Raw genomic sequence first — 21,503 nt, 5'->3', positions numbered from 1 at the left:
GCCTGGACCTGTTGAGGGAAAATAAATGACAGACTTCCATTCATTGCCCCTGTGGTGCAACAAGCTTGCCCCCTACTTAGAGAGGAACTTGAGGCTCAGAGAGGGTGTGCCATGTGTCTGAGGTGGCACAGAAAAGCTGGGGGCATAAATTCCCAGCACAGACACGAAGGCTGTGTGGCTCCCAGAACAGGAGAGGGGAGCAATGGGCGGGATGTAGGCTGGAACTGCTGCTCTGCTTGTATGTCAGAGACTCTGGGGAAAGGCTGTTTGTCTCTGTTTGACTTTCCTAGGCCCTACTGGGAGCCCTGGGCGGACTCCTCAGGAGGTGTGTTGATCCAGAACAGGCAAGAACCATGAGCTCATCTCCCTCGAGGCTCCCATAAAGTCTGGGAGGAGGGCAGAAGAAAAACGGACAAGCAAGGAGGGAACAGGGAGACACTAGGGGCCTTTGGGATGGCCCACAAAGCCAAACTGAGATGTGGGGAAGGAAAAGGCCATTTGCTGAATACCTACTGTGTGCTGGGTCATTCTTAGGCATTATTCCTCATGAATCCTTCACCAATTGCCTTAGTGGCTGAGTATTTCCACTGTACAAAGGAGGACACTAAAGCTGGAATTGGCCCCGATATGCTTAACACCAAAGTCTGGCCTTTACAGGGCACCTTGATAGGTGGGTGCCCAAGTCTGGCCCTGGCTGCACTCATTCCCGCCACAGCCAAGGAGTGGGGTGGGGGTGGGGGGTGAGGCTTCTCCCACTTCCCACTCTGGTCAGCAGGGGGAGACTGTGCAGCATCTGGCTGCAGAGACCGGACACTGAGGTTGGGACTGGGCCTCCAGGAGAGGGGGCTTCTCTCAAAAGCTCCTGGATTTGGGGAGCCCTTAGCTATGCCTCTGTGATGGGTGAAAGATGGAGAGGGCTTCTGCCTAGATTTGCTAAGGGGCAGCCTTGCTGCTGCCCCAGAACAAAGTGAAACTCCTCAATTCAGGGCTCTTATAGCCTCTCTTCTCCATCCCTCCCTGTTTCCCACCTCCAGGTCTTTGCACATATTCTCCTCTTGGCATGGGATGCCCTATATACCCCTTTCCTGTCTGACCAACTCCTACTCACCCTTCTATCCCTGACTTCAATGTTACCTCCTCTAGGAGCTCTCCTGGACCTCCCCCATTCCCCAAAGTTCCATCATACCTCCGGCTTTCTCATTTTTTGAGGCTGGGAATGTGTCCAAATCATCTGTGTCCCCAGTACCTAGCACAGGACAGGGCACATAATAGATGCTTAGTGAATAATAAATGGGCAAAGGGTCTTTCTGGGGTGGGAGTAAGAATGGAGAACCAGGAAGATGAAATGTTTATGTACCAGCCCCACCCAGGATAAGGCTGAGCAGGAGTTTAGGGGTGCACTTTACTTCCCAGGGTTGTCATGAAGATCTAGGGACATCTGGGATGTCAAAGAGTTCTGCAAACTGTAATGTGCTGTCCCTGGTAGGTCCCTGTACCTCTCAACTTTACCTTGCTCCACTGATGAGGAGGATGGAGAAGGAAGGTTATAGAATGAGGGAGGGGGCAGACCAGGCCTGGTGAGGGTGGGGTAGTGATGGCTTCAGCACTCTGAAGCAAGGAGTGGGTGGGATTTGGGGGTCTGAGGGCCTGCCTTGGGTCTCCCTCTCCTATGGGATCTAACACCACATCAGAGGTGGAATATGGCCCCAGAAATGATGGAAGTCAATATCTTGTCAAGGAAGGGTAAACTGAGGCCCATAGACAGGCAGACATTTGTCCAAGGTCACACAGAAGGACCAGCATGACAGGTGTCCTCACCCTGGGCTCAGATTCGGACAGCTGCTTCTCTGATCCCTCCTCCCTGGCCCAGCGCTCCCAGAGCCCATCCTGCACTGCCTCCACACCCCCAGTCGGCCCCTAGGCTAGCAGCCAACAAACACTGAGCGCCCCCTGGATGGCGTGCTCTGGGCAGCTTCCGACCGCCCTTCTCCTTGACTCACCTCCAGCTGGGAACGGCCCTGCTCAACGACTGCGGACAGGGCGCCGCCCACACAGCGCCACAGGCCCGGAGTGTCCGGGCGCGACGAGGACGCCCTACTCGGTGCCCCCGGGTGGGGCAGGTCGAGCCCGGTGCACTATCCCTTTAAGCCTGGCAGAGATGGGAGCTGTCAGCGACGACCCAGGCTAGCGCGGGACGTCGCCACCCGTCAGGCCGGAGCGGGGAGCCGCAAAGCGAGTGGAGAGCCGAGGGGACAGCAGGGCTGGGGCCCGGCGGGCACCCTCGCCACCCACTGCGCACTCCAACCCGGGGCCCGGCGAGCCGCGGGCGGCACCAATGTAATGCGGAGAATGTGAGGCCGCGCAGGGCGGCGGGTAGCAGAGGGCGCGGGAGGGGGCGGCGGCAATGTAGCCGGAGAGACAGCGGACCAGAAGCTGGGGGAGGGAAAGGGTAGATGAGAAAGGAGAGGAGGTGAAGAAGGGGCAGTGACAGAAGAGGGGAAAGGGAGGAGCAGGGGAGCACGCGGCTGCGGGCGGTGGCGCGCGCTTGGAGGGAGCCGGGGCCTTTGGAGCCTTTGGCTGTGAGCGCCGCAGCCCAAGTTGGGCGCCCCAGCCGGGGTTCAGGCTGGCAGCGTGGCCGCGGCCCCGCGTGGCATGGCGGCGCAGCAGGGACGCCCGAGGGCTCCCCTCTGGGAGCGCCAGGGGACCTGAGACGAGGCCAGCCGGGAAGGGGACGCAGGTTCACCAGCGAGCGCCGCGGGCCGCGTTCTGCGCTCTTTGTGGTCGCCCCAGGAGGGCGAGTGGTGCGTGCGGAGCCGGGGTGCGGCGGAGGGGTGCACGCGCGCGCGAGTGTGAGCGCCCCGGAGGGTGGGAGCGCGCGTTAGAGATTCTGCCGGCCTCGCTGCGTGGAGGGCAGGAGGCAGGAGCGGGCGCGCGGGGGAACGCGGGGCTCCACGGCGCACGAGCGCGCGCGCGCACACGCCCTCCCTCCTCGCTGCTGCTGCCACCACCTCGGAGCCGAGCCCTGTGGAACGGGAACCGGAGCCGGAGCGGGAAGCGAGCGGAGGCCAGCCGGGGATGCGGCCCCGGAACGGAGCTGCGCGCGCCCTGCGCGCCCGGAACGGTGAGTGTGGCCAGGCCCGGGCGCTGCGGCGAGGCGGGGATCGGAGGACGCAGGCCGGGGCGAGGGGGTCTGCCCGCCGGCGCCGCGAGCGCGTCCTCTGATTGGGCGGGAGTCTCGGGGCAGCGGGTGGGGGTTGGATGTTGGGTGCGCGTCCGTGGTGCGTGCACGCGCGGAGCGGGAGGGGGCGCGCCCGGCTCCCCCGTCCGTGACCGCGCTCCCACCCGCTGCGCGGCCCCGCCTAACCCTCGCCAGCCGCCGGAACCCCGCGACTTGGAGCAACTTTGTGTGCACGATGAGCGGATGGAGGCGCGTTAATGGTGGCACTTGGACCTTTCTTTACTGAGGAGAGAGCGCGAGGGAGGAATGGGGCGGGGCGCGGGCTGTGCCGCCGGGTGGACCGAGGGATGCGTCTCTACCACCCCGTCCGGACAACGACCGGCTCTCGGGGACATCTGTCCAGCCCTACGGCGCCGCGCTGGAGTCGCTCCGGGCTCCGGACTCCTGTAAAGCCCTGCGAGGGTCGGGCGGGACCCCGCGGCGAGAGCTTCCAGGTCCGGGGGCCGCGAGGTCGTCTTTGCAGCCAGGCTGAGGACACGAGGCCTGAGGTGGGGGAGTGGGGAGACGTGACTAGGGCGTATGTGTGTGTCCCCGCGCCTTCTGCTCCGTGGGACAGGCGGCTAGAAGAGGGGAATTGCCCAAAATGTGCAGAGCCTCCCAGAGGCTGGGGATTGGAAGGGACACCCCTAGGCTCCCCAGGCCTGGTGCCCCTCCATCCCTGCTTCTCTTGGAGCCATGCTTCTTCGTGCCTCACTCTGTGATGAGGTTGTGGCACTTGGACCTTTCCCTGTGTGATGGTTTGTGCTATGTCCCCAACCCCCATTCCCAAGTCTTCTCTCATATTCCGTTCCTGTGCTGGCTGCCTCAGGGGACTTCCTAAGACGCCCCTTTCCCCCAAATGCCGACTCTGTTCCTGCAGTACAAGATGGGATGGGGAGATGTGGTCCAGGATCCTGCCCCTGAGAGGGACAGAACCCTGTTTCCTCCGGAGTAAGAGACTCAGGAAGGGTCAGAGGTCAGGCCTCCTGCAGGCCCCTCCCCTTTACCAAATCCTCCCTGCTTCCAGGGCAGGTTCTTCCTCCTCTGGGAAGCCTTCTCTGATTGCTCCCGAATCCTTCCATCAAGCATGGGCTTCTGGGTTGGAGCAGCTGGTTTCCTCAGCAGCCCTTGTCCATATGCCCTCTTTCCTGGCACTCAGCCTATCAGCCTGTGGGATCAGAAATCTTGTTCTAGGTGCCGAGTGGAGGGATGTGATGTCGGACCATTCAGTATCTACCAGGGTCTCTAGGGTATGATAACATGTTTGATCAGCTTTCAGGCTTAAAGCTTACTTCCACTTCCATTTTCCCTTTGGAATCCCTCAACCACCTTGTCAGAACGCAGGGTCCATAGCATGCTTCCTCTCCATTTCACAGAGGAGGATTTTGAGGCAGAGATGGAGGTAGGAGAACTCCAGTCTCAAGGTGGCTCCCTGTGAAGGTATCCTTTAACCCTGGTCTTTGGCAAGGTGGGGAGGTGGCAGGGAGGGCACCCAGCCCTCTTTATTGACCTGGCACCGTGGCTCTGGGTGCCTGCAGCTGGAGGGTCTCCCCAGAGCAGCTATCCTGCTGCCTGCGACCAATACCCCCCCGCCCCCCGATGGGCAGGGAGGTGGGCACAGCCACTCCCAGCCTGATTCTCCCTGACTTGACTTCTGGTATCTCTTGCGCGTGGCTTCATTAACCTTCGCTTCCTGGATTTGGGGCCAGTGTCTACCAGGGCTCTGTGTGATGGTTTGTAAATCCTCAGCACTGGGATGTCTGTGTCATTCTGGGGATCAGGGGCATTTCCCCACCCCCAGCTTGGCACTCTAGGCTAGGCCCTGGCGCTGTCCTCCTGTTTGGGCCTTGGAACCCTTCCCACTCTCCTGAGATCTCCATCCTGGAGCCAAAGAGCTCACCCTTAGGGGAATGGGTTCCACACAGAGTTCTAAATGTGCATTGAGGGGAGGGGGCCTGGTGGCTATTGAGACCACTTCCTTCCCAGGTGGCCCACATGAGGCACAGGAGGCTAGAGTAACTGTCAGCCCCAGGCCGGCCTCTGTGACCCCTCCAGTCCTAATGGCCGCCCACTCAGGCCCTTGGAGGCCTCCTCTGGGGTTGTGGAGGGGCGAGCTCTTGCACAGGAGTGACCACAACTCCTGGAGCAGCGGGATGGAGGGGCCTGCTGGGCCTGATGGTGGCTTCTTCAGCCTCTGCTGGCTTCGTCTCAGGCAGCCTCTTGCTGACTCAGTCTTTCTTAGCTGTTCCCTCTCTCTCCCACGCTTCACCCCCCTTTGTCCCCTGTGACTTCCTGAGCTCTGGACTTTTGCCTCTTGAGTGTTGATGCTGTGTTTGACACCCAGGTGGCAGGTGGTAGAAACGTGGCCAGATGCCTGCTTGTTCCCACCCCTGCCATCAAGGCCTGCTTGAACCCCTAGGGGGGCCCCCAGTCCAACTCCAGCAAGATGAGTCCTCTGTTTGAGGCCTCAAGCCATGGGGAGGGAGAGAGCAGGGTACCTCTTTGACCCCTGGTGTGTGCTGTCAGGGGTGAAAATCCCAGCTAGCTGCTCCCAGCCCCCACTGGCTGCCCTTTTAGATTGACAGCCACTTGCCCCTCAAACCTGACTGGTAAGGGTAGTGTCTAGGGGGACTCCCTTAATTTCCCTCTCCAGTCAGGCCCTGACCCTGCCATGTTTGTGTTTTAAATTATGAAAATATTACATTCTAACAAATTCAATGATAAGAAGTTGTTGAATGGGGTGGGCTTTAGGGTGACTTGAGGGAGGAAAGTACCCCTGATCACTCAGGCCTCCTTTTGGGGGAAATGAAGCCAGGCCACCCTGGCCAATCAGAGTTTCTTCTGTGGACGTCCAGGGCCCAGACGTCTGCTCCCAAGAACCACACCTCTCTTTGCTCCTTGTTGCCTGGAGCCCCTACTTGGGGCTCATTCCACATTTGGGGGTGTCTCCTAGTCTGAGGCCTCGGCTGACTACTGGGGATACTGCTGACAAGCCTGGGCTCCTCCCTGAAAGGGGCCACAGCCACCCACCTACGCCCGTATGAGGCAGAGTGGGCTGGGCAGCTGCCAGGTGGGGGGAGGGGTGGCAAAGGGCTCCGACAGACTGGAGGGCAGGTGCACTGGGCCCTGCACAGACGCTCCCGCACTAGGTAGATGCTCAGTAAATATGCTGAATAAATGAATGAGTGGAGAATGAATGGTGGGGGCTTTCCAGCAGATTGTACAGCATCAGCAGAGGCACGGGGGTGGGAAGCAGCAGCCATGGGTGGGACGTGTTTGCAATGGAGTAGTTCACGCAGGGCCACCGCAGGCACAAAGCACGTTGGCACAAGACAGAGGAGGCCTTGAGTGCCCGCCTGAGGAGTGTGGGCTGATTCTGTATTCAGGGGCTTTAGGGTTGAAGTTCTGGAGGGATGCGTTCAGATTTGCAATTTAAACTGCTCCCTCTGGTGGTCGTGGGAGGGGTGATCAGGAGAGCCCGAGGTAGGGAGGCTGTCCTGAGGCTGCTCTGGGAATCCAGGTTGGATGAGGGCGGCAGCCGGGCCAGGCGCCTCGCCTGCTTTCACCAGGATGGCCAAGGGGCTGTGTGTGACCAATGGAAGGTGGAGCGATTGGGTCCAGGTGGGGAGCCAGGTGGGGCGATGGAGGCCGTGAGTTGGGCAGGGCCTTGGGCTTCACCATGCCGACCACCTGAGTATACAGAGGTGGCAGGTAGCCTTTAGTATGGGCCTCCCAATGTTGCACTTGAGACTGTGGTCCCTTAGGCCTCAGTTTCTATGTCTGTGAAATGGATAAACTTATTTGTTTGCCTGGAGACCTGGAGTGAGTTTGGGTGGAAGTTTGGGACCTCGGAAGTGGGATACAAAGGGAAGAGGTAGAGGGGTGGTCAGCGCCCTATTTGACAGGGAAGAGTTTGAGGCGCAGAGAGGTGCGGGGACTCTCTCAAGGTCTGAAAACAAGTTGGGGGCAGGGCTTTCCTGGCTTCGCCTGAGGCCCGCTGGGGCAGTGGCTGGGCCTCTGCAAAGGACATCCTCAGGCAGTTGCCTCGGCAGCCCAGCTGTCAGGGAGCGTATGGGGCCATATGGCCACATCAGGGAAGGTGCCAGCTGCTGAAAGAGGGATAGCGGTTGCCACTCTGGCCTTCTGGATCTGTGTAGGCACTGCCAGCCACCAGGCTCAGGGCGGAGGAGGCCAAAGTGGAACCTTGGTGTCCAGGTTGGTTTGGATGTGGAGGTTGGGCCTTGGCAGGTGGCCCAGTTCCAGCACCCATCTGCCAAGGCAGCTGGACAGGCGGCTCCATGCCCAGGACTGATCCAATTAGCTCAAGACCAGCTGTGCCAGCCATTCTCCCACCCCCCACTCGCTCTGATGGCCCGCTGGTCCACAGGCCATGGGGTGGGACGTTGCATCTGATGCCAGGGTCTTGGCCTCAGTGGAGTATGTGTATGTGACGTGCAGCGTCACCCGAGCACTGATTCTGTAGCTTTCAGATTTGGGGGTATGGAAATGGGCCCCTTGAATTACCCTGTTGTGATCGGAAGGACCTGGGCTTGGATGCCATCTGGAAGTGAGTTCGAATCCCGCTCAGCCGCCTCGGAGCTTGCTGAGCTCTGGCAAGTCCCTTCAGTTTTCTGAGCCTCCGTTTCCTCATCTGTATCTGGGAGAATGCTGCCTACCCCGTAGGGCTGTCATTAGCACGCTTTGGAAGGGTACCTGGGGAAAGCACTCGCCAGCCTGCTACACTGAAGAATCTCGGTGTCAGCTCACGTTGCTCTCTGCTAGGATAGGGTGGCGAGTCCTGCTGGACTTCCAGTGTCCACGCTGAAGTACGGAGGAGCCTTCCTGTTACTTTCCAGGACAAAATTTGGTTTATAATCGTCCATAAGTTTTTACAGGCCTTTCCTCCTGTGGTCCTCACAGCAGTGCTGTAGAACAGGCAGAGAACCACTGAGTTATAAAACTGGGAACTCAGTCTGCAGAGTTGCATGGGGAGCTGGGCTCAGCCCTACCTCTGGCCTCCAGGCCTAGGATTCTTGCTCTATGGGTATGCTCCCCAAACTCCTGGGGGTGGAGGCCTGTCTAGACTAAGGTTGGGGACTCCAGAGATTCCCCGCCCAGCCCTGTCTCTGTCATAGGTGCGAGGATAGGCTGTCATGGTGACAAGCAGCCAATCCCAGCCAGGGTGGTATGGGAGACTCAGTGAACAGCCTTTGCTGCATTTCTATCACTGCCCAGCCCTGGGTAGAGGTGGGAGGGGTGTCAGGCAGTAGGGAGGAGCGGGTCTTCACCTCCTGGGCAGCCCTGAGTCATGCCAAGGCGAGCAGGGCTCAGCCTTCTGGTCAGGGTGGGAGACCACTGGGCTCCACCCCTGACTAGCTGGGTGACTTTGGCCAGGCCACTGTCTGTCCCTCTTTGAGCCTTACTTTCCTTCTTTGTAAGTTGGAGATAATGATCTCCCTGCCTGCCTCACAAGGCTGTTCTTGAAGCTCTACTCTAAATATATATTTTTATACAAACATGATATTCCACAGCTGGGTGTCCAGAGCCCGCGGTCTTCCATCTGATGAGCCTGTAATCGCAGCGATTCACTTGTTGGGTAGTTCCTCGGGGCCGGCTGTGCTGGCTGCTGCATGGACAGAGGAAGAAGAGCCGCCCCCACCCTCTTGGGCCATGCAGCCTGGCATTAACTGTGGACTCCGTGGGTTTTAACTGTGTGCCAAACAAAACACGGCTGGCTGTCATGCTCCTGGGCAGCACCCTGCACATCTCCGGCCTGCAGGCTGGCGTCTGGACCCCTCGGGGCTTTGACAGTCGACCCTGGGGCCCTCTGCCCCAGCTGGCCCCCTCCATACTCCTCTGTGCCCCCAGGCTTCAGCCAAACACCACGCACTCCCCCCTTCATCCTCTAGGGTTTGGCTGTGCCGTCCCCTCCGCCTGATTCCTTCTTCCATCTCTGCCATGTAGCTCTCATCCACTTGCCAACACTTAGCCCAAATGCCATATTAAACCCCCCCGCCCCCACCCCGTCTCCCTAGCTCGAAGCAGCTGCTCCTTCCTGAGAACTCTGAGAGCAGCGCATCGGCTCTACATTCAGCAAACATTTGCTGTTCATCTACTGTGTGTGAGGCTCACTGTATTTGAGGCTTGTGACCTGTGGCGGGGTGTGTCTCTTCATGGCCTGGGGATGCCTTGGTGGCAGGGCCTGGCTGATCCATCTTGGGTGCCTGGCCCATCCAGGAACCTGGGGCCGGCTGGGCTGATCCAGGGCATGTGGCATGTCCCTCAGGGCCGCTGTGCTCACTGACACTTCGTCTTCCTCCTTGGGCCGGGGCTGTGGGCTTGGCCCAGGACATCTGTCTGAGAAGCTCCGGAGTTATGGGCGGCTTTTGTGCTGAGGTGCTCACCACAGACTGTCCCCTCCCTGGAGGCTCGGCCAGGCCAGGGGGGAGCACCCAGTCTCTGGCCACACATCTCTCTCCCTGATGAATTGCATGGCATTCAGCAATTAGCAATTGCTTGTCTGGTACTGGTAGCTCTTTCATTATCGACCAGCAGAGACGGGCCTGACCAGTGTTCATGTCGGTCAGTGAGACCTGGCTGGGCCATTGCAGGCGTGACCATCTGTTCCCAACCAGGAAGCTCGATAGATAAGGAGCCAGAGTAAAGGAGGTGCAGTCTACCTCCCCGACATGTGCTGCCAGGGCAGGGATTGACGGGTGGGGAGTAGGGGGATTGGGGTGGCTCTCACTTTGGCTCGCTCCCACTTTACTCTGTTCCGACCTTTCGTGTTCCGCTTCCAGCCTCTCCCGGTCCTGGGTCTCTGCTTTCCCATGTGTTAAATGAGAGTTTCAGTCTCTTTGTGGGGTAACACTGTGCCTTTGAATGAGATGGCCAGGCAGTCACTGGTTTGTCATCATTTCTGCTTAGCCAGTGGGGGCATTGGGAGGCTCAGAGAGGGTGGTCGCCACACGAGGGGGAAGCCAGCATTGCAGCCACTGGCGCAGAGCTGCTGTGCAGAAGGACAGGGAACTAGATGCTGGGCTGCCGTGGGCGTCGGGCAGAAGACAACAGGTGCTTCACGAAAGCACTGTGTCTGGCTTCTGAATGTGCTAAGGCTTCTGAAAGTGGAGCTCGGACTCAGCGGAATCTGTGAAAAAGCAATTTCTAGGGAAACCACATAAAGGAGATGGTGGCGGGGTGGGGTGTTTAACCTACTTAGGAGACCCGCTGCCTTTCAGCTGAGCCAGGAGGGTGGGGCACGCTGGTGCTTCGGGCTTGTGTGACCAGTGCTGAGTTTTTAGAACAATTTTTTGTTGGGAACGTTTTCGAACGTACAGAAAGGTAGAGAGAATAAATAGTACAGGGGGTCCCATCGACCCCTCGCCTAGATTTAACAATTGTTGACATTTTGCCAAATCTTTTTTTGCTGAACTATTTTAAAGTAGATTATACACACCATGGCATTTTACTCCTAAATATTTCAGCATCCATCTGTAAACAGTAATAGAAAATTTCTATGTAACCTCAAGTGGTCACATATTTATTTTCATTTTATCCTTGAGATGAGGAGACTGGGCCCTGAGAGGCAGCCTGTCTTTTTCAAGGTCACATAAAAAAGAGGCCGAGGGGAGGAGAGGTGGGACTACTGTGTTTCCCTGAAAATAACTCCTAGCCGGAAAATAAGCCCTAGAATGATTTTTCAGGATGATATCCATCCCCTAAACATAAACTCTAATGCATCTTTTGGAGCAAAAATTAATATAAGAGATGGTCTTATTTTCGGGGAAACGGTCGGAGGCAGGCTACAGGTTTCCGCCCAGGACTGGCAGAGCTGGAGGAAGGAGCGTGGAAGTGGTCTGCAGCTGGGCAGGTGGCTGAGCGGAGTCCCCCTCTGGGAGGGTTTCTCTGGCTCAGGTCATGGAAGTTCCACCTGGAATCAGGAAGCGACTGTCTTTTAGGTTAATCATCTCTTCCTTTTGTTTGCTGAGGGGATTAATCGGGAACTGCAGCGTCAGGAAAATCCGAAACAACTTCTTGTTTATTGTTTAATGTAGGAGAATGTTATCAGGCTCTGGCCATGCTGGGTGTGGGAGCCTCTTCTGGTAGGAGAATCAGGGCTGTCCCCCACCATCCACCTTCAGGGGCAGCGCAGAAGGCGTGGGAGGGCTGGTCTGGTGGGAGGGCTTAGGATCCCTGTCTGCACAGCCAGGGGCCTGAGGCAATGGGGGTGTTGGGGGCTTGGGGCTGAGCCTGAGATCCGGACTGGGCGGAGACTGCAGTCTCCCTGATGGGGAGCTGAGCCCCTGGGCACGCGCAGAAGTGGGAGGCTCACGGCTGCCGCCGGCCTTACTGGGGAGCTGTCCTTTGCTCTTCTGCCCTGGCCCTGGGGAGGCTTCACAGGGCGGTGTCCACTGCCAGCCTAGGGCAGGCGACGGTCCCCTGCACCTTCCTTGTCTCTCTGGGGTCAGGGTGGTCCTGTCCCCGGCACCCACACCTGTTTGGGACTCCTTATTCTGCCCTGAGTGATTTGGGGACATTTATTGACTCTGCAGGGGTCACAGAGGTCATGGAGCTGGGATTGGTCTTTGCTCTCATGTCGGTCCCCACAACAGGGCAGAGCCCTGATTAGTGCCAGGCTTCCTGTTGACTTGTTTCTCTAGGACAGAGTGGGGGGCCGAGCGTGGGAGAGGCCTCTGTGGGAAAGGCAACCAGAGGGAAAGTAAGACACAGACAGCGAAATGCCTTTTGGTCTCGTCTGCCCCTGTGGAGACCTTACATTAAACTTGGTATTCTCTTTAGTTGGGGAAAGAGAGGAACACAGCCAGCCTCAGGTGAGGGCACCATGGGGGTTGTGTGACCTGAGGCATGTCACCACCCCCCTGGTAAACCCGGGTAGGGAGGAAGTGGGCCTCTTCCGCTCCCAAGTGAGGCAGGGAGGGCCAAGCAGCTGGGGGCTGTTAGCAGGTCCTTCAGCCCCCTGCCCAGGGGAAGTGGGAAGGGTCACAGGAAAGAAGGTGGGTCCTTGTTGCCACCCCCGCCCCCAGGCCTTTTCTCTGCTCTCCAGTGCTGCGGGGGTGGGGGTGGGGGTGGGGGTGGGGGGAGGCTGTGCCTGAGGTCCAGGGCCAGGTGCGACAGGAGCACAGTGCACACATGCTGGAACGTGGGCAGGGCACTGGGAGAAGCCTTGTTACCTGCGTTCGTGTGCAGATGAGGGAGCAGGCTCGGAAAGGTCACCCCACTGGTCTGTGCTGGGAGAGGGATTTGAGGTCAGAACTGCCCCCTTTGACTTTGAGACCTGGTTTCTGCTCCGGCTGTTCCACTGACTGCTGTTCCCTGGGCCTTGGGTTTGCCTTCATCCCAAGGGGCCGGGAGGCTGGCTGAGGGCTGGGCTGCTGCCCCAGGCTGAGCCTCTGGTCGCCAGCTCCTCCAGGCCTGGCAGGTTCTGAGCTTCTGGGGCATGGCTGTTCTGGGAGAAATCATTCCTGAGCCATGCAGCGTTGAGAGCCGTGCTGAGGGATGGGGCTTCTGTGGATGTGCAGTCCTTTAGCGCCTCCCACACCCTCAGCTCTTGGCCACTGTGTGCCCTGTGTGCGTTTATCAGGTGAGTGCAAGGTGGCATGGGAGCCTGTGTGCATGTGTGTGGCCCATCCTGAGAGTCACACTTGAGGCCTGAGCAAGAAGGAGGGCAGATGTAAGTTTATTGAGCACCTACTAAGTGTTAGTCACAGCGCCACGTGCTTTACAGCATTACCTCATTTAGCCCCAAACAACCCCGTGACATACGTACTAGTACTATTCCCATTTCACAGAGGAGGAAATGGAGGCTCAGAGAGATGGAGGGACTTGCAAGATCACACAGCTAGTGAATGGAGGAGCTGGCGTTCGAACTTAGGAATAACTGCTTTTGTGCCCCAGACAGAGGGGAGTCTGCTGCAGGAAGGAAGAAGGAAGTTGGGTTTCAGGAAGGGGCAGCTCTGTATTTGGAGAGAGGAGGCTGAGGGTCAGGTGGAGGGTCCAGGTAAGGAAGAGGTGGTTTAGCTGGAGAGACTGGTTGGGCTCAGCGTCTGGCCTAGAGCCGGTGTCCTGGGCTCTGTCGTCTGCTCCAGGTTTCTCCTCAAGCTCACCGTACCCCCTGCCCGGGCGTGGTGCACACTCCTTCCGGCCCCTCATCAGGCAGGGCTCCTCAGAGCACAGGCAGTCCGGGCAGCCTCCGAGGGGCTCCTGCAGCTAAGATGGAGGGCCTCTGGCTCGCAAGCCTCCACTGCCAGCCTGCAGGCTGGGTGCTGTCCACATTTTGAGCAGGGCCCGGTCTGTGGTTGGCACAGGTGGCCCTCTGGTGACTGTGGGCCATGGATGGTGGGGAAGGAGTGAGAGAGCAGGGGACTTCTCCCCTCCCGGCCCCAAACCCCCATCCCTGCAGGCTGAGGGGTCAGCTCACCTTTCCTGGTCTCCCATTGTTCGTCCTCCCTTTTCCTGCCTCCAGAATGTGAGGGGGGAGTGGAGCACGGGGATCTCTGGCCCCTCCCAGGGTCCTCCCTTGGAGGCTGTAAATATTTCATCTCCACCATCTCTGCTGCTGGAAATTGCTGCTTTTAACACTTTTTTCCCTGTTACTTGATACAAACAAATGCTGGAAAACTTCTGTGCTGGGTACTCACTCTGTCGCTTTTGCTCATGCCCAGAGTCCCCCCACAAAACCTCTAATTACTTTTAAGCTGTGAGAGTTGGCAAAAAGTTTCCTTTACGTTATGGAGAAAGGGGGAAAATCCACCAAATTTTCTCTCTTTCTCTCTCTGTTTTTTTTTTTTTTTTTTGACTCTACCCTTTCGTTTTGAGTTCTTCCTCATTTCTTCTAAGGTTCTGGAAGGGAAATGGAGTAGAAAGACATGTGGGCAGGGAGACAGGGCATCCTTGAATGGCATTTTGCCTCTCTGGGCCTCAGTTTCCCCATGTGGTTGTGTGTTCATTCATTCATCCAACAGACATTCCCCGAGTTCATCTACTGGAAGCAACTTGAGGACGAGGCCTGGCTCTGGCCTCGCCTCCCAGCCCCAGCGCCCAGCACAGAGTGGGCACTTGTTGAAAATAAGGTGACTGGTTCCATGGCTCTACTGTGAGCCGGGCACTTGCCAGGCACTGGGAATGCACAGCCCGGCCGCGAGCACTCACTGATGGGAGGGGAGCCACGGCACAAATGTCAGCACTTGTTACCAGTTGTAACACAGCTGTGTCGTGGTACTTAGGAGCACAGAGTAGGGCGGGCTGGGGGAGTCGGGAAGAACTGCCGCAGAGGAGAACTTGGTCTGTGTTGGGAACAGGGGGTAGGAGTTTGACAGATGAAGGGGGCGGGCCTAAGGAGGAGGGAATTCCAGACAGGAAATAGCTCATTAGGCCACCCAGACTGCTTGAGTTGCCCGGGAGAGCTTTGCATGGAGGTGTGGAGTTTGGACTCTCCCTAGGATAACAGGGAGCTCTGGAAGGCTTCTGAGCAGAGGGCATGTGGGGGTGCTCCAGTCCGGGAGGGGGGATGCTGGCTGGGAGGCTGGTCCCAGGTGAGCCTGTGGGGGGGGGGAGCATGGCAGTGTGAGATTGAGACTGACAGGATAGGAGTGAGGGGATGACCCAAATCTCCGAGCTTATCTCCTCTGCTTGTGCTGTGGCTGCAGGCCTTCCCTGGACCCTGGGCTGGGGGTCCCCTCAAGACGATAGCTCTTTACAGTGTATAAAGCCCACTTACCTCTGACCTTTAGTAGATTTTAGATATGGTCCCTTGAGGTGGGCAGAGCAGGACGTCATTTCCCAGTGACAGGCATAGGCCAGGCGTGCCCCAGGGCTCTGCAGGCAGGTGGAGACTGGGTAGGATTTGAACCCAGGTCTCAGGGCCTCTAGCCAGCTGCCTGTACCACCTCTGCTGTGCCCCCTTCTGCCCCCAGTCCTCGCTTCCCCTCCCCTCCCGAGCCCTGTGCTCCTTCCATGTTTGCAGAGCGTGTGGGGCTTTTCAAAAGCATTAATGATAGAAAATAAATTGGAATCGGAGAGGAATCATCACCAGGCATTCTCGGAGGGCCGCCTCTGCCCTCCCGTCTCTCAGCCATTTTGAAGCCAGCAGCCAGACCAGAATATGAATGAGTCCAGGCCGGGATCCTCAGTCTGTCGGGGAGCCCTCCCTGGCCAGACGGCACTCACCAGCCCTGAAGCAGTTTGAAGCCAGGACGGATTTCTCTGGGTGGGGGCACAGTCCATGGCTTTGGAGGAGGGGTCCCTCCCCGTCAAGCCCCCTACTGGGGTCACAGCTCTAAGGCCAACCCTGGGTGGAGTCAGGCATCCCTGCCCAGGGGAAGGGGCACGTATGAAGCTGCCAGTGGCTTCAGGATCTGGATTCCTCATCTGGGCATTCAGGCTCCTGTGTGAATTTGACCCTCTTTATCCTGTCTCCCCCAGGAAGCCTTCCTTTATCACTACCCGGCTCACACTGGATTTTCCATTTTCAAGCCTCTCATGGCCGCTGAAGCAGGGGTACAAACCTGGTGCCTAAAGGGGACGGCAGGTCCTGAGTGGGGCAGGCAGTAGGGAGAGGTGGGGGCTGCAGCAACGAGGAGGCACAGGCCACCCGTTTGGAGTCCGGCCAGGCGACTCCACTCCCAGCTCTGCTAAGTCGCCTTTGCTCCACGGCCATGGTTCCTAGGTATTTGCCAGCCACATGGAGCTCACTGAGGGCAGGCGCTGGTCTGTGCCACTGCAGCCTGTCTCCCAGAGACGTGGGCATGGGTTGGGCACTGGGCAGGCTTCCCATAAAGCATCAGAGGCTCTGGGTCCTGGGAAGTCACTTAGGGCAACCTTCTCGCTTAGTGATGGGGAAACTGAGGCCCAGAGATGGTGGCTGGAAAGGGCCTCACTTTGCTCTAAGCAGACTGTACACCTGTGCTCTTAGAAGCCTCACACACGCAGAGGTGGGTGTGCCTCTGGTTTAGAGGAGGACACAGGCTCAGGGTGGCTGCATCCAGGGGGAGAAGGCAGGCCTGTGTTTGAATCTGTCTGTTGGAGCCCCAGTGCCAGCTGCCTCTTCCTGGCAGGGGTAGGGAGTGCTGAGGTGTGCAGTCACCTAAGAGGTGAGCGTTCCCAGAGTAAGTGCAGCCAGGGTCAGGAAGCCTGGGGTCCCAGCCCAGAGCTGCCACCAGCCCCTGTGTGACCCAGGGCAGAGGGCTCTGTGCCTCAGCTTCCCCAGGCCAGGCTGGGAGAGGCCCCTGGAGGGGTCGAGACTGGGGGGACCCACTGAGCTCATGTGCACGTGGCCTGGCTGCCAGCCTTGCTCAGGGCCTCTGTCCAGCCTGTGGGCTCCCTTGGCCCCAGCCCAAGCTCATAATAAAACCTCTCATTCCTGTGCTGTCCTATGGGAGGTGGTGATGGGGGCACCCACGCATGCCCAGTGAGCAGTGTGGAGCAGTCTGGGCAGCCTGTCCTCTACCCCAGGACAGAAGATGGCCTCAGGCCACCACCAGGTGGGAGGACGGCCCAAACGTGGGACTGTGCACTCAGCCCTGCACCCTGGAGCCTCACCCCTGCGTGGCCCAGCACTTCCTTTCACACACTGAGAATGGACCCACAGAGACTACTTTGTGTAGCCCTGGGCTGTAATATGGGGAAACTGAGGCCCTGAGAGTCCGAGTGAGGTTCAGGGTCACCCTGCCGCCTGTGCCCTCACCCCCAGCTGAGGGGCTCAGCATGGTGGCCGTCATCTAGGTCAGCTCTCTTCCCTGCTCAGGACCAGCGTCTACTCCTTGTGACTCCACAGGGGCCACAGAACCTGTACTGGCCCCTGCCCCCAGTCACCCCTGATGTACAGGTGAGCCTTTTCTCCTGGGGGGCCGCCTTGCTCTGTCCCGCTCCATGGTTCAGAATCTCTTTGGTCTGGGGGCTTGTTGGGGAATCTGATGACAGCCACAGCTACACCTGAAACGGGTACCCTCGCCCCACCTCGTGCATACGTTTCCATCAGTGCTCACAGACCCCCTAAGCCCCCTCCCTGGGAATCTGGGCTAGGAATGCTTGCTTTCATCATTTCCCAGGTGACGTGGCTAATGTTACCTGTTGTGTTGACCTAGCACAGGAAGCTAGGTGTTTCAATCCCCAGGCCATGCTCTTTCTGCTTCGCTCTTTGCCTTATGAAGGCCCCACTGTGCAGCTGGCTGGGGCCAGTGATGTGATAATCCACTCAATCTTGCCACAAGCTTTAGTTTTCCGTGCCTCCTCTGCTGGGCCTGCACTGGGCTCTGCGTGCAGAGAAGGACAAGACCCACCCCTGCCCCTGCAGAGTCACACCAGTCAGCACTTGCAACTTGGGGGCTCAGGGCAGGACAGGGGTGACTCATGGCCAGGATACCGGGGGCGGGGGGCTCCCGCTCCAGCCTGGAGGGACAAGTAGGGGAGCCCAAAGAGGCTCCTTGAAGGACACTGGGAACTGGTCAGGGAGGGAGGGTGCCCCCACAGACAGGACAGCAAGTGAAAAGGCTAGGAGCGCTGACAGGAGGTCAGGGGCCAGTGATGGAGGGGCGTTACTGGGGGCACTGGGCCTCTGGGATTAGCATCTGCTCCTAGCCTCTCCAGGTCTGCTGACTGCCAGGAAGGAAGCCCTAGCACACACATGCTCTCTCTCTCCCTGCCCCCACATCCAGACTCACCTCCACACCCCCCTCCACAGTTTACCTCCGCAGATCCAGTGAGCCTTCTTTCTGTGAGCACTGACACCTGCACACACCAGGCCCCTCTTCTCGTACCCGCCTTCTCTCTTTGCAGAGAAACACACCCCCAAGTTCCCTGTTACTTTTCCCTCCTCTTTCTTCTGCTCCTTCCCTAGCACCAGGGCCCTGCAAGAGCCCAGAGCTAAACCTCAAAGCCCCCTCCCCTGGAGTTTCTGCAGAGGCCCCTCCCATGTTGCCTTCACCCCTGGGCTGCCCTGAGCCTCAGCCTAGGATTCCCCAAGACTGTGACATCCCAGGGTTTTCTGGATACCTAGGGAAACCTCTCAACCCAGCTCTTAGCGGAGGCCCCCGCTTTAGCCCCAGCCAGCCTGGCCTGCCTGTGACCTTGGGCAAACCCCTGCTGTGGGCTTTGGTTTGAGGGAGCAGAGGTTTCGCTCCACATCCTCCGGCAGAGGTTCTCTAACTGGGCCTGCAGCCCAGGTGTCCCTGAGGGGTCTGGGGACCATGGGTCTGGGTGGGGCTCGATAGGCCTGTCCCCTTCCAACCACAACAGGGCTGCTCAGATTTGCATTTTACTCTAGGGTCTGACAGGATTTGAAGAAAAAAATCATTAAGTCTATTGATTTTCCTTTTCTGATTACAAAATAAATCCCAACAACACATTTGTGGGTGACGGGGACCATGAAAGCCCCTTTGCCCCCTCCTGGAGGCTGTCACTATGATGTCTGGTGGTTGCCCTCCACGCTTTGGGGGCATATGCCAACAAACCTATTTCTAAAAATGGGCTCCTTCTGAAATAGCGTGGTGCAGCTTGATGTGTTTCCGGTCATCCGTAGAAGGGCTGCCTTCTGTCGAATGCTGCACTGTTCCATAGCGTGGATGTGCTATATTTTATTTGGACATTCACTTATTGGTAAACACTTAGGCCACTTCTGATTTCTTTTTTACTTGTCCCAGCAATGCTGCTTGGAGCACCCGTGAATATTTATATGTGAGGGCCTATGCTAGCATGTCTGCAGGAGAAGCTCCTGGAAGTGGGATCAGTGGGATGTAGGGTGTGTGGGTTTAAAATGTTACCCGGTATTGCAAAATTACCCTTCCGAAGGTTCGGCCTTCCTTCCAGTGGGCCGCTCCTCTCCCTACACCCTTGCCAGCACCGTTGTGATAAATCAACTTTTCCCAATCTGATGGGCAAAAAGTGGTATTGTGTCATTTTCATTGGCATTGCCTGATTGCTGGGGAGATAAGCATCTTTTCAAATACATTTACTGGCCAATTTAGTTCTTCCTCTGTGGATTTCTAATTCACTGCCAACTTTTCTCTTGTTTTGCCTTTTTTCTTATTGACTTGTAGGGGCTCTTTGCATATTAGTGACATTTTCTTTCAGTGTCCCACTTGCCTTTTAACTTCGTTTTTAGTGTCTTGCTGTACAGACGTTTTATGCGTTTATGTAGTTGGATTTATCAAATTCTCTTTATGCTTTTTGGATTCAATGTCGGGCATAGAAAGGCTTCCCCCACTGCGTACGATTTCATTTCAAATAAGAATTTTATTGCTGCAAAGCCTTTGCAAAGCTCTGGTTTGTAGGCTCCTCCTGGCAGCTGCAGCACAGCTCTGGGGGAGGAGGGCTGGCCGTCTGTCCACCCAGTTTCACGTCTGCTTCTGTCTGTCTGGCTTGAGGTCACGTTGCTCTTTCTTGGGTGTTCTGCCCCTCCTTTCTGTGTCTCTGCTGTTCTCCGTCCCCTGCTGGCTTCCCATTGGGTAGTGGTGACTAGGGATGTGAGGTGCAGCTGTGGCAGCCCTCAGTTCATTGGGGCGAGATGGTGATCTCAGAGAACGTCCGCCTTGACCTGGCACCTTCCGGCCCAGCCCCAAGTCACGTGGGCTGCCAGGCAGACCCAGGCCCAGCTCTCCCTCAGGAAACTCATTTCCTGCTGGGCGCCTGAGAACAGGCTCTGAGCCAATCCAGGTCCCTCCTCCAACAAGAAGCCTTCCTAGACAGCTCCTTCGTCCAGGTCCACAGCCCTGGCCTGGCCCTTGTCTTCGGTCCTCACTGCTCTTTCTCTGTCCTGCCTTCTCAGTGCTGAGCAACCAGGGGTCCACCTGTGCACAATAGGCCCTGGGAGTCTGTACCAGCCGCTGGCAGCCACGGGCCACGTGGGATACAGCAGAGCTGGCGAGTCTTCCAAGCCAAGCTCTGGGAGGTGTCCCCTCTCGCCCTCTCAGTAGTACCTCCCCCTACTCCCCCCCAAGCAAACCAAAAAGGAGAGAATTTACGTGCTGCTGACAGAGATGGGAACTTGAGTTCTATGAGGGCGATGACTGATGAGCAGGGCTCCCTTCTCTCTGTCTGGCCCCAGGCCTCTTGGGAGAGAAGAATGAACAATGCATTCCGGTGCTGAGCCTGGGGGAGTGGAGGGCAGTCAGGGCACCAACTTTATTTGAACTCCTGTGGGTAACAACTTGGCCCATGGTTCCTCATTTCTAGGGACGGGGGTACTACTGGGGCATACCCCTGTTACCTCCTGGAGGTGAGAGCCCCAGGTGGCCTCAGGGCTGTCCTGCACTGGAGGCCTCCATGTTGGGGCTGTTGGGGGCCTTGGGCTGACAGAGCCGTTGGGAGACAAGTTAGGGAAACCTGAGGTCTCTAGAGTACGGCTCAGAAGCACATAGCTGCAGTCTCTGAGGCAACTTCCTGCAGCCCCCAGCACCCTCCCTCTGAGCACGATGGCATCTTCTGTCTGAGCTCCTGGCAGGCAGCAGTGGTGTGCTTTACAGCTCTTTACCCAATCACCAAGCACAAAGTAGGCACTTACCAAAAGTGGAATGAATGAAGGAATGGATGGAAAGCTGGAGGTGTTGGGTAGAGGGTTCAGGTCTGGGGAAGAGGAGACCTGGGTTTTGGCTTGCTGGGTGACCTCAACCCTTATTGGGCCTCAGTTTCCTCATCTATACAATGGATATGGGTCTCTCAAGCTCTGTGATTCTGTGACTGTGTTGACCAGAGCAGGCCCAACTCTCTCTCTCTCTCTCTCTCTCTCTCTCACACACACACACACACACACACACACACACGAGTACCATCCCCTTTGATTACAGTGTTTGCTGAGGACCTACTGGGTGCCTGCCTCCCACAGTACTGAGCCCACTTTGGCAGTGTCCTGGAGGAGCTGTGTCTGTGGAAGTCTCACGCTTCTTGGGGCGCGTATTAATTCTGTCGCACACACAGACATTTGATTTCTAGAGCTCCCCGGACTCTACTGAGGGGAAGGAGCCAGGAGGGCAGGTCGGGAGCTCCCAGCTGTGCTGCGATTCCCTTCACGCCCTTGGCTGAGGGGCCTGCAGCTGGGATCTCATGTCCTTCCTGGACTTGGCACGTTGGCAGGCCTGGTGTCCGGGACAGCTCCTGGCTCCTGCGTCTCCTCCCTTGCTCCAACTCATTGTCATGCTCTGCCTGTGGTCCCATTTCCATAGCAACTCCTTGTGAGGCTACTGAGGAGAGTGGGAGCTCCAGGAAGGTCTGGGGAGAAGGGAGCAGGGGGCCCGTTCATTATCTGGGAATATGGCAGCTGGGGGCTTGGAGTGGT

At 57.7% G+C, this 21,503-nt stretch overlaps 1 protein-coding gene across 8 annotated transcripts in view; it reads left to right on the top strand.

The window, feature by feature from the left end:
- The first annotated feature begins 2,853 nt into the window (after positions 1–2,853).
- LINGO1 (leucine rich repeat and Ig domain containing 1) overlaps positions 2,854–21,503 on the top strand; it is a 188,795-nt gene continuing 170,145 nt past the window's right edge. For 6 of the 8 annotated variants that reach the window (XM_081047886.1, XM_081047894.1, XM_081047897.1 and 3 more), the window contains exon 1: positions 2,854–3,121. The gene's annotated coding sequence lies outside the window, so the exon portion shown is untranslated. Of the gene's footprint in view, positions 3,122–3,432; positions 3,727–21,503 lie in introns of those variants that run through there. The other 2 variants (XM_081047893.1, XM_081047892.1) reach the window with 2 other exon arrangements.

The sequence above is a fragment of the Rhinolophus hipposideros genome (genome assembly GCF_964194185.1).
Source record: "Rhinolophus hipposideros genome assembly, chromosome: 5".
Classification (NCBI taxonomy): domain Eukaryota; kingdom Metazoa; phylum Chordata; class Mammalia; order Chiroptera; family Rhinolophidae; genus Rhinolophus; species Rhinolophus hipposideros.
Note: the sequence above shows the minus strand (reverse complement) of the source record. Positions and strands in the feature narration are given on the sequence as shown.